Raw genomic sequence first — 14,070 nt, 5'->3', positions numbered from 1 at the left:
TTATTATTATCTTATCTATTAGTATGAAAAGAGGCCCTTAGTGAAACCTGCAGTACCAGGTTCGAATCTCGTTAAAGACTGGTATTTTGAATTTTGGGATACCTCTGAGTCCAACCAGGTTTAATTGGTATTTGACATTAGTTGGGGAAAAGTAAGGTGGTTGGTCATTGTGCTGGCCAAGACATCCTCGTTAACCTAGTCCACAGAAACAGGTGACCTTTACATCATCTGCCTTATAGATCGTAAGGTCTTTAAAGTTAACTTGTTTATTAAAAAAACAAACATTTTATTTCAAGATCAATTTTTGTAACTATGTAACTGTTTGAATAACAATGGACGCCAAGAACTAGTTGTTTTTTTTTATAAAGTATCTTAGTTAGTAATTCAAATCAAGATATCTGCCTGATGGACTTTTCAGACTTACCGATCGTTCCGGGTTTAAACCCTGCCCATTCCCAACCCCTGTGGAAATCGGTTCTAAAAAGTTAAATCTAAATCTAATCTAGATTGAAAGATTCTAGTCAAGATTATTTTCATAATTTGCCTGTTCTGTATTATGCATTCAACAAAAGAAACAATGAAGTTAATTTTAAATAATAAATCAAAATATTTAGAAAAACAACTTGCCTTAAATTTTCTTCTTTGCTGCTTGTTTTTTTAATATGTAGTTTTCAAGTCCTTCTCAAGTCGTATCGAAATAATTTTTTTTACCATCATTTTTATTAGAAATCAGAAATTAGATCTAACTCTATATTCTAGACTGCCGATACAAAAAATAAAATGTGATTTATTTTTTATTTATATTATATATCCAGAGATTTAAGTATTCTATTGTATATAGAATTAGAATAGGCCCAGCCCTATGTACAGTATAAATTTAGTATAAAAAAATCACTTAGATTTAGATCTAAATCTATACAGACTCTATATTTGTTTTTTTCTACAATAGTGCTAACATTTTTTTTATAGATCTATATAGATCTATTTCAACAATAACAAATGTTTGACCTGAGTAGTTGATGTCTTATTTACAAAGTGAATGTCAAAGTGGTAATTAGATCTAGACCTAGAATCTAGACTAGTCATCTTGTAGAAGAAAATTAGATCTAGATCTATACATATCTATGGGAAAGGACCAATAGCGAACGCTTTTGTGCCAGTTTTTAGTTTAGAATTTATAACTCCGTAATAGTTTAACTTATTAAAATAATGAAAACATCTGCGGACTCCTCAGCTATTGGGCTATAAAACTAAATTTGACTCTTTTTTCCATATCAGCTATTAAATTTATAATTCAATTCAACTTGCGGTAGGGGTCGGACCTAATCAGCTAACGCAATTTTCGCGGGAGTCATAAGGCCGTAAAAATAGCGAAATAGCATGTTAAAATATAGGAAATTATGCTTCAATTAGTTCTATCATCTAACTTCTTCCATGAAGCATTATAACTATTGTCCTCCTTGTGGCATAAAGCCTAAATTTGTTTTCACTTTCTCGTGCTCCACATCTCCTTTCTCTGCTTGGAACTGATGTCTATATAGCCTACGAAACTTGCGATCAATTTTTTTTCTTAAAAGAAATAAAGAAACTACAAAATTCTATCACGCCACCTTCCTATAGGCTACTCCACGTCGTACTACTCTCCATTTCATAAACTCTCGTTACTGCAACTATTTTTTTAAAGAAATTATGTTCAGTGCACTTAAGCACCATCAACTCGATCCCCCCCACACACACAAGCTGATTGACCCAAAGGCAGATCCCGAATGCGATGGATTGATGATGTATGGAGACAGATCTACAACAGCTTGGTTTTCGGGCATGGAGACGAAAGGCTCAGGAGAGATCTTGTAATTTTATAAATGTATATTATATGGTAACTCTTATATTTATTACTAAATATATAGTTCACATTTTTTCCTATCCTGAAATCGAATATTTTCTCCTGGAAAACTCTTGGAGATCTGAAAACCTAATCTCAGAATGGTGGGGTAACCCTGTGAAAATGAATTCTGCACTTCTTTTAAACATTTATACACATATTAATCTCATTAATTTGTAACAAGAGGTTAACCAGACAGTTAAAAAAAAAGGAGGAGGGCAAAACAGAGGTCCCCCCCCCCCCGTATCCCGTATAAGCGCTGTTAAGATCAACTGAAGCGTCATTTCACCCTCACTGGCATAGAGGAAAGTAGCTGCCAGCATATGACCTCTGAGAGACTGTTGGAGAGCTGTGAGTCAAACATTTTAGACGTAAAGAAAATGCCGGAAAATATGCTGTTCGCAACTAGGCATGTCATGTGAAACACGTAGTGATGCACTCATCCTTAATCTTCGAAATCGAAGACATTGGGTTAAGGTTAAAAATAGGCCTATTATTTTAATATTTCAGTTTACAAACAATAACAATAGATAAGACAAAAAGAAAAACAGATTAAATCAGTAACTAAATTATTATTAATGGCTTTTTAAGCTTATAATAGGGGTTTCGCTGAATAGGTTTTCAGTTAAAAAGGTCATTTTGAGCGAACACCCCATAATATTTTTTTTTCAACGGAATGAATAGCCTTAGCTATTCTAGCTAACTATTTCCTCATCAATTTAGAAGCACAATATGCAAATGGCCTTAAGTTCGGACCTATTCTCGTTTATCTGGAAACGTTTTGAGAATGAAATTTCCATACATGTCAACTTTGACCTTTAGCTACGCTTTATTTTATGAGGGAAAACAAAAGTGAATATGTGGGAAATGTAGAAAAATGTCTTTGTAACACCATTTTATTAGTTCTGCAGTTACTTTTGAAATAAATAAGAATGGATAAAAAAATACTGGGAGGTGTTCGCTTTGTATGCCATTTCGCTGATGGGCCTTTCCTATAGATCTAGTAGTAGTTATACTTATAGATCTAGTAGTGAAATCAGATCCACTGAAACTTAAGCGAACTGTTGATAATCTAGATAAATCTATAGATCTAGTCTAGAATTAGATCACATGTGTATTGCAAGCTTTGATAGGCTTTACTTTTCTAATTATTTCTAAGTTTTGATTGAGAGACATCAGTTATGGCAAGGACTAAAAAAATGATAATTTGTTTAGTTGATCATCGAATTGCCACATTAATTTAATAGCCCGGAATAAGGCCTCTCTCAGCCTAGCTTGCCGGCTAAGTCTGGGTCTTATAAGTTCTAGATCTAGAATTACAAATCTACAAGGTCTATTTATTTTTAAGTTTTTTGCCTACATATAGATTTAGAAGTTGAATAATAAGTCCACACGTAGTGTACAGAAAACTTTATCAGCAGTCGTCAATCGAACGTAAACCAATATGAATATGGTTGTTTATATTGGTAAGGGCGAAACCAAATACCGGAAATATCCAAATGTCGGAAATAATAGGATACTAGATCTATAAATAAATATTAGGAGATTATAAGACTTGTCTTCGAAAATCAAGATCTCTCTTAAACTGTCGCTTCTATTTAAGTGAAATTTCGTACACAGGTTCCTTTTACCTCCTAGATGCTTACTAAGAACGGGTTTCGATAGAATAAAAACGTTGGGACCACAATTTGCGAAAAACCACAGGCTTGCTATCAAAGCTTTGTATTTTATTATTGGTATTTCCCAAATCAACTTAATAAGGAAATTATAAGACTTGTCTTTGAAAATCAAGATATCTCTTAAACTGTCGCTTCTATTCAAGTGAAATCTAGTACACAGGTTCCTTTTACCTCCTAGATGCTTACTAAGAACGGGTTTCGATAGAATCAAAACGTTGGGACCACAATTTGCGAAAAACCACAGGCTTGCTATCAAAGATTTGTATTTTATTATTGGTATTTCCAAAACAACTTAATAAGGAAATTATAAGGCTTGTCTCCGAAAATCAAGATATCTCTTAAACTGTCGTTTCTATTCAAGTGAAATTTAGTACACAGGTTTCTTTTACCTCCTAGATGCTTACTAAGAACGGGTTTCGATAGAATCAAAACGTTGGGACCACAATTTGCGAAAAACCACAGGCTTGTTATCAAAGCTTTGTATTTTATTATTGGTATTTCCCAAATCAACTTAATAAGGAAATTATAAGGCTTGTCTCTGAAAATCAAGATATCTCTTAAACTGTCGCTTCTATTCAAGTGAGATTTAGTACACAGGTTCCTTTTACCTCCTAGATGCTTACTAAGAACGGGTTTCGATAGAATCCAAACGTTGGGACCACAATTTGCGAAAAACTACAGGCTTGCTATCAAAGCTTTGTATTTTATTATTGGTATTTCCCAAATCAACTATAAATAAATATTAGGAGATTATAAGACTTGTCTTTGAAAATCAAGATATCTCTTAAACTGTCGCTTCTATTCAAGTGAAATCTAGTACACAGGTTCCTTTTACCTCCTAGATGCTTACTAAGAACGGGTTTCGATAGAATCAAAACGTTGGGACCACAATTTGCGAAAAACCACAGGCTTGCTATCAAAGCTTTGTATTTTATTATTGGTATTTCCAAAACAACTTAATAAGGAAATTATAAGGCTTGTCTCCGAAAATCAAGATATCTCTTAAACTGTCCCTTCTATTCAAGTGACATTTAGTACACAGGTTTCTTTTACCTCCTAGATGCTTACTAAGAACGGGTTTCGATAGAATAAAAACGTTGGGACCACAATTTGCGAAAAACCACAGGCTTGTTATCAAAGCTTTGTATTTTATTATTGGTATTTCCCAAATCAACTTAATAAGGAAATTATAAGACTCGTCTCTGAAAATCAAGATATCTCTTAAACTGTCGCTTCTATTCAAGTGAGATTTAGTACACAGGTTCCTTTTACCTCCTAGATGCTTACTAAGAACGGGTTTCGATAGAATCCAAACGTTGGGACCACAATTTGCGAAAAACTACAGGCTTGCTATCAAAGCTTTGTATTTTATTATTGGTATTTCCCAAATCAACTATAAATAAATATTAGGAGATTATAAGACTTGTCTTTGAAAATCAAGATATCTCTTAAACTGTCGCTTCTATTCAAGTGAAATCTAGTACACAGGTTCCTTTTACCTCCTAGATGCTTACTAAGAACGGGTTTCGATAGAATCAAAACGTTGGGACCACAATTTGCGAAAAACCACAGGCTTGCTATCAAAGCTTTGTATTTTATTATTGGTATTTCCAAAACAACTTAATAAGGAAATTATAAGGCTTGTCTCCGAAAATCAAGATATCTCTTAAACTGTCGTTTCTATTCAAGTGAAATTTAGTACACAGGTTTCTTTTACCTCCTAGATGCTTACTAAGAACGGGTTTCGATAGAATCAAAACGTTGGGACCACAATTTGCGAAAAACCACAGGCTTGTTATCAAAGCTTTGTATTTTATTATTGGTATTTCCCAAATCAACTTAATAAGGAAATTATAAGGCTTGTCTCTGAAAATCAAGATATCTCTTAAACTGTCGCTTCTATTCAAGTGAGATTTAGTACACAGGTTCCTTTTACCTCCTAGATGCTTACTAAGAACGGGTTTCGATAGAATCCAAACGTTGGGACCACAATTTGCGAAAAACTACAGGCTTGCTATCAAAGCTTTGTATTTTATTATTGGTATTTCCCAAATCAACTATAAATAAATATTAGGAGATTATAAGACTTGTCTTTGAAAATCAAGATATCTCCTAAACTGTCGCTTCTATTCAAGTGAAATCTAGTACACAGGTTCCTTTTACCTCCTAGATGCTTACTAAGAACGGGTTTCGATAGAATCAAAACGTTGGGACCACAATTTGCGAAAAACCACAGGCTTGCTATCAAAGCTTTGTATTTTATTATTGGTATTTCCAAAACAACTTAATAAGGAAATTATAAGGCTTGTCTCCGAAAATCAAGATATCTCTTAAACTGTCCCTTCTATTCAAGTGAAATTTAGTACACAGGTTTCTTTTACCTCCTAGATGCTTACTAAGAACGGGTTTCGATAGAATAAAAACGTTGGGACCACAATTTGCGAAAAACCACAGGCTTGTTATCAAAGCTTTGTATTTTATTATTGGTATTTCCCAAATCAACTTAATAAGGAAATTATAAGACTCGTCTCTGAAAATCAAGATATCTCTTAAACTGTCGCTTCTATTCAAGTGAGATTTAGTACACAGGTTCCTTTTACCTCCTAGATGCTTACTAAGAACGGGTTTCGATAGAATCCAAACCTTGGGACCACAATTTGCGAAAAACTACAGGCTTGCTATCAAAGCTTTGTATTTTATTATTGGTATTTCCCAAATCAACTATAAATAAATATTAGGAGATTATAAGACTTGTCTTTGAAAATCAAGATATCTCTTAAACTGTCGCTTCTATTCAAGTGAAATCTAGTACACAGGTTCCTTTTACCTCCTAGATGCTTACTAAGAACGGGTTTCGATAGAATCAAAACGTTGGGACCACAATTTGCGAAAAACCACAGGCTTGCTATCAAAGATTTGTATTTTATTATTGGTATTTCCAAAACAACTTAATAAGGAAATTATAAGGCTTGTCTCCGAAAATCAAGATATCTCTTAAACTGTCCCTTCTATTCAAGTGAAATTTAGTACACAGGTTTCTTTTACCTCCTAGATGCTTACTAAGAACGGGTTTCGATAGAATAAAAACGTTGGGACCACAATTTGCGAAAAACCACAGGCTTGTTATCAAAGCTTTGTATTTTATTATTGGTATTTCCCAAATCAACTTAATAAGGAAATTATAAGACTCGTCTCTGAAAATCAAGATATCTCTTAAACTGTCGCTTCTATTCAAGTGAGATTTAGTACACATGTTCCTTTTACCTCCTAGATGCTTACTAAGAACGGGTTTCGATAGAATCAAAACGTTGGGACCACAATTTGCGAAAAAACACAGGCTTGCTATCAAAGCTTTGTATTTTATTATTGGTATTTCCCAAATCAACTATAAATAAATATTAGGAGATTATAAGACTTGTCTTTGAAAATCAAGATATCTCTTAAACTGTCGCTTCTATTTATTTGAAATTTCGTACACAGGTTTCTTTTACCTCCTAGATGCTTACTAAGAACGGGTTTCGATAGAATAAAAACGTTGGGACCACAATTTGCGAAAAACCACAGGCTTGCTATCAAAGCTTTGTATTTTATTATTGGTATTTCCAAAACAACTTAATAAGGAAATTATAAGGCTTGTCTCCGAAAATCAAGATATCTCTTAAACTGTCGCTTCTATTCAAGTGAGATTTAGTACACAGGTTCCTTTTACCTCCTAGATGCTTACTAAGAACGGGTTTCGATAGAATCAAAACGTTGGGACCACAATTTGCGAAAAACCACAGGCTTGCTATCAAAGATTTGTATTTTATTATTGGTATTTCCCAAATCAACTATAAATAAATATTAGGAGATTATAAGACTTGTCTTTGAAAATCAAGATATCTCTTAAACTGTCGCTTCTATTTACGTGAAATTTCGTACACAGGTTTCTTTTAACTCCTAGATGCTTACTAAGAACGGGTTTCGAAAGAATCAAAACGTTAGGACCACCATTTGCGAAAAACCGTAGGCTTGCTATGAAAGCTATGTATTTTATTTTTGATATTTCCCAATCAACTTAATAAGGAAATTATAAAGCTTGTCTTCAAAAACCAAGAAATCTCTTACATTGTCGCACCTATTAAAAAGAAATTTCTTGCACAGGTTCTTTTTACCTCCTAGATGCTTAGTAAGAACAGTTGTTGACAGATTCGAAATCTTGGAACAACCTATAGTGATAATCTGCAGGCTTGCTTTAAAGCTTTTGTATTTTATTTTTGGTATTTCCCGAATGATCTTAATTAAGGACTTAATAAGGCTTGTCTTCGAATCAAGAAATTTCTTAAATTAATTGTTGTTTGTAATCCATTTTTTTTTTGTGATTGCTTTTTCGGAATCGACATTTTTGTAATGACTGTTATGTTGTTTTTTTTTTTTTGTGGTTATTTAGAATCAACTTCTACTCTTTTGGGGGTGGCTGATTGAATAGACTTGTGCATTTTTCATATATGAACATTATTCGTAGTTTCTGTTTTGAATCGACCTGTTTGTTATTTGTAGTGGCTATTTGAAATCGGCTTGTGCTTTTTTTGGGGGGATGGATCTTTAAAATCGGACTTCTGCGTATTTAAGGGGGATGCACAGTGAGAAAACATCGATCTAGGTCAAAAATATCGATATTTTAAAATTAATTGATTTTAATAGTTTAAAATGTCTAGAAAACGAATTCCCTATCAGAATACTAAAAAAACTGCGCTTTATACATCAATTTTGTATTTTAAAAGTAGATGTATAAGCAAAATTTTGATGTTTTGGTTAAAAATCAACATTTTGTAAGCTAAAGTTGATAAGCTAATGTACGCTCTTATCCCTAACAGATGGTATCGATACGAAGGTCTACTTTTCTAGTTCCGATTATGTGCATGGTTTCTCATTCTATAAATATAAACTTTCAAAATACGTCACTACCTCTTTTTTTTTCCCTATATCCTCATATACACACTCACTAAGCCATATTTACGCATGCGCACTATCAAAGCTACATTGGTAACTATGACAACAAAATTTACACGCATGCGCACATGACGTGAACCGGTCCTTCTTCTGTAAACATTTGAAAGCCTCGATTCATTATTCAAACTCAGAAATGCCAACAAAAGGTTATATGTTTGGAAAGAAAAAACGTTACTGTAAGCCCAGAGGAAGACATGCTTCAAAGACAAATGCATAATTACAAAGGTAGTCTAAATCTAGAGTTTTTTATTTACTAGACCAGCGTGTGCTTACACATAAATGTCATAAAATAATGAGATAATCACTTTGCTTCATCAATGACATCAATCTTTGAATTCGACAAACGCAACGTGTTTATCATATCAATGAATCACATCTATATATATAGATCTAGACATTAAATAAATATCATGAAAGTGATTGCAAACATAGAGATCTATCCTTTTTTAGATCTAGTATAGATTAGGGACATAGATCACATTAGAACTAGAATGACTAGAAAGTAGATATTCTAGATTGACTAGATTGTCACTAGATCTAGACATCTAGATCTAGATTCTAAATCTAGATTATCATGTAGTTGTAGGACTTCAACTTGGTCTTTTTTTTTTTAAGATCTAATACATATATCAAGGTTCGTACGCGGTCTGGAAAAAGTCTGGAATTTCAAAATTCAGATTTCAGTCTTAAAAAAGTCTGGAAAATTGCTACTTTTCGATGCAATTTTGTTAAATGTCTGGAATTTGAAAAAAAAATAATCCGATGTCATTCAGCCCTCAGGCGCCGTAACCGGTAAAACACTAGGCTGCTAGATCTAGTTGGGCATAGAGGCTTCCATTAATAGGCCTACTAGATCTATCTATTGTGAAAGCATGCGCAATCCACGGCATGTCGGTGAAATGCCAGCCAATTTCTAGACGGTGTACTGTAGACTTAAATCAGATTTAGTAATATATCTAGTCCTAGACTAGTAACTAGTTTATTATGACTGCTGTTATCTTATCTTATATAATACAGACGTTACTTCAAAAAAGATGATGATTAGAAGATGTTATTCTATATTATCTAGATGGTCGATCAAATTTCAGTTAGGCTACCAAAGGTCGGGAAGTTTTTGGCCTAGATTTATTTATGCATGGGCGAAACTCCCCCCACCCCTTTTTTTAAATAAAGAAAACAAATATATCTCGTCAATGACGTCAATATAGAATATATATAGAGAGTCTAGATCTAGATCTTGAGTCTAAACCAAAAATATTTGGCAACAAGAATGACTTACTAGATCTAGGTCTACTACTAGATTTAAAAGTCATGATCTATTCGCGACTTAGATAGTTTACTAGATCTAGGTCTACTACTAGATTTAGTCTCGATCTATGACTATGCGCGACTTTTATTACTAGATCTATATCTGTTCTAGGTCTACTAGATCTACTAAATTCTAAATTCTACTAGACTAGATTACTAGATTTAGTCTTGATCTATGCGCCACTTCTTAATAGATCAAGGTTTTCTACTAGCCTAATGTTAGCCTCGATCTATGTGTGATTACCCCCCCCCCCCCATTAAATAAAGAAAACAAATTATATTATAATATATCTAGTCAACATAGAATATGCCTATAAGATCGGTAAAACTTCCCATCGAAGGCCCCTAGTTTTTTAGGTTAATTATTTGGCAGCTGTCTATGCGCACTTGAGTCTAAACTAAAAGACTAGGCCTTTAGAATGACTTCCATTACTAGGTCTAGAATTAGATTTAGTCTTCATCTATGCGCAAATTAGATTACTAGATCTAGGTCTACTACTAGATTTAGTACCTAATTTAGTCTCGATCTATGCGCGATTCCCCCCCCCCCCCCCCTTCCCCATTTAAATAAAGAAAACAAGTTATATTATATCTAGTCAACATAGAATATAGATCTAGATCTTAGTCTAAACTAAAAGATAAAAGACTAGAGCACAAGAATGACTTAGATTACTAGGTCTGCAACTAGATTTAGTCTCGATCTATGCACGATTACCCCCCCCCCTTTTTTTTTTCCCAAAATCTATTCAATGTAGAATATAGATCTTGAGTCTAAACTCAAAAACTAAAAAGACTTAGAATACTAGATCTACTACTAGATTTAGTCTTGATCTAAGTCTAGATTTAGATCTAGCATACTTAGCATATAGATCTATAATTATAATCTAGTATGGTTATGATATAGATTTAGATCTAGATATCAATATTATCAATTTTTACCCTGTTAAAAAAAACAAGTCAGTATTCACATAGGCATAGGCATATTGTGAATTAGACATAAGTAAGCCACTACTACAAATTAAATTTCAAGTTCAATACAGTTAATCTATCTCTAGATCTTTATTTAAAATTATCTCCTCCAATAGAATTATAGGCCTACTAGAGGTAGGCCCTCTAACCTAGGCTAGTCTAAATAAGTCTTTACTTTTTAACTAGTGTCTAATGTTTAAGCCACTAAATATCTATATAAAAATTATAAAACTATTGAACTAGTTATGAGATTAAGAATAAGATTTTACAACTAAGTTATTGGCAGGGTTTGAACCCAAGATCACGAATACAGCAGTCCAGAGCACATATGGCATGCTCAGGTAGCCATCCTTTTTACTGTTAGTAAGTCTGGAAAACATAAGATAAATGTCTGGAAAATGTCTGGAATTCATTTTCACAAAAGTTGTATGAACCATGATATATAGATCTACATGTAACATGTCTCTTTACATTTTGTACTTTTGATGATTAATACAATATATGATTCCTAAAATGCATTATAAAATTTAAAATAATCTTCATGTTGTAGATAAATAGATGTGACGTGTACTTTCATACTATTGAATTTTTTTTTAAAGAACCTCTAATTTTTTTTTATTTGTTTGCAGCTCTGTTTTGGATACAGCTGGATCTGAAGCAGCAACAACGCAGCCTGCAAGTGCAGCTGAACGAAAAATAATTCTAACTGCAATTACTAACGCTGATAACACCAATAAGAGGCTGCCTGAAGATTTCATATACGTCATGATGAATTCAATGGAATTGACCACAATGGTCTCCTTGTTGTGCTGTCCACATTGCTTCGACAAAAAATTAACCATGTGCATCACACAATCAAAAGGCATGGCTCATTTGATTAAAATCAAATGCCTAAATTGTGAAACATATTTGTGGCCTGACTTGACCTCAAAAAAAAGTAATAATGTTCATCTGGATATTAATGTCCGCGCTGTCGCTGCATTTAAAGAATCTGGAATCTCGCTTTCTAAATTTGATAGGTTTTGTGGACTTATGAGTATGCCCTGCATGCACAGAAATACTTATAACAATCTAGCTAACATAGTCAACACTGCTATAATTGAAGCTGGTGAAGAATGTATGATTAGGGCATCTGCTGTTGTGCATGGAAGAAACATTTCACAACCTCTGACTACAGATGATAGAATAAGTTCAACAGGCTGTCCTGTTATTACAGTTTCTTTCGATGGGACTTGGCATAAAAGGGGCCACTCATCTCATTCAGGAATTGGCACAGTTATTGATTTTGATACTGGACTCGTCATCGACACCGAAGTCCTATCAAATTATTGCTGTGTTTGTGATTCAAACTCTGCAGAACTAAATTTTGATGCCTCTAAGCATATGTGTCAAAAAAACTTCAGTGGCTCAGCAAATGCAATGGAGGCCGCAGCAGCATCCAAAATTTGTTCTCACTCTGTGGCATCAGAAAACTTGTTTATGGCATGATGCTGTGTGATGGCGATAGTAAATCACATTCATCTGCCATTACCAACTCAGGATATGATGTAGAAATCTTAAAAGAGGACTGTATTAACCACATCTCAAAAAGAATGTTTAATGCTTTGAACAATTTAAAAATGTCTAACAAAAAAGAACTAAATTATAGGCTTACAAAGCCAAAAATTGAAAAAATTACAAATAACTATTCCAAAGTTCTGCGCCAAAATGCTCCTGACATTCAAAAAAATGAAGCTGGCTGTTATGGGCTCATTTTTTCATATGATGAGCTCAGACCTAGATCATAACCACAGGTTGTGTCCTGATGGCACTACATCTTGGTGTCACACTTTAAGAGATCAGAGGCACTAAAACAGCCATACAAAAAACAATCAGACCATCACATCAGAAATAGGAAAACTGTTATTTCCTATAACAGACACAGATCTGTTAAAAACATGTTCAAGAATGGGAACACAAAACGCCAATGAATCTTTTCATTCCCTCATTTGGCAAAGATGCCCCAAAACAGAATTCGCAACATTAAAAACTAAGGACGGCGACATACCTTGCTGTTTTAGCCTTCAATAAAGGCATTAAATCAGTTTTTGACATATTAGGCGTTCCCTGGACACTAAAGAACATTTCTTTTAGTGAGAAAAAGCAAAATGTCAAACTACAGCTTGTTGTTAGAAAAAGAAGATCAATCACATTAGTGTCCAGGAGAAAAAAATTGAAAAAGTGAAGAATTGAGCATGAGCACCGGGCAGAGGTTCTAGAAGGTCCAACCTATCAATCAGGCCATTTTAATGAATAGTTTTTTTTTATTATCTATTATGTTATATTATGTAAATATTCCCTTTTTTTTTTCATTTTTATGGTTGCAATAAATATTTTATATCATTTTAAAAACTTTAAATGCGTTTTTCTCAAAATGTATTTTTAGGTGCATGTTGTCCACAAGAATCTCAAAATCTTTAGTTCTGTATAATTTAGACTAATAATTTTTCACATGTAGTTTATTGATAGTATATCATAGGTAATAGGCTGCAAAAATTTTCAATATGTTTAATTTTCATAAAAAAAAGAAAAATAATGATGTGACCGCAGGTGAAAAATGTGGTCGAAAAAAAAATAAAAATTTTAAAAATTCATTTTGAGGTTATGATGCGACAAAATGTATTTAGCCCATATACATTTTTTTTTTTAGTATACACTTCTTTCACTACATCTTTAATTAGGTGATTTAATGGCTGAAGGTTACAACACATGACTTCTGAACCTGGTAAAGACAAGGGCTTTGAGATTCAGAATATTTATACCTCTAAGTCCACCAAACTCTAATGGGTACTAAAAATTAGAGTGTGGTATCAGCCAGGATAACCAACTACTTAGTAGGCTAAAGTTTATATTATTGATTAACATGCATGGCTAGATTCAGTGGCGTCACTAGGGTCGGTGTCACCCAGTGCGGTAGGCTCAGGGGTCGTCCCCCCCCCCCCCCCCCCAAGGAAAACGAAATCTCTCCCTAAAAACAAACAACTATTGTGGGTTTTTTTTGTTTCTTAAAATTGAACAATAAAACTGTAAGCTAAATTATTGATTTGTTACACCCGAATTTAGGCAGTGTTATCACGGATTGGAAAGCAGGAGCCATCTTTCAAAAAGCACGGCCAATTTGAACAAACAAATCAATTAGCTTGGAGATGAAATCCACCTACTCAAAACAATCATTGTCCCAACGCCACCTTGAAAAAAGAC

Source organism: Biomphalaria glabrata, chromosome 2 (genome assembly GCF_947242115.1).
Source record: "Biomphalaria glabrata chromosome 2, xgBioGlab47.1, whole genome shotgun sequence".
Classification (NCBI taxonomy): domain Eukaryota; kingdom Metazoa; phylum Mollusca; class Gastropoda; family Planorbidae; genus Biomphalaria; species Biomphalaria glabrata.
The sequence above is the reverse complement of the archived record's forward strand: the minus strand, read 5'-3'. Positions refer to the sequence as shown.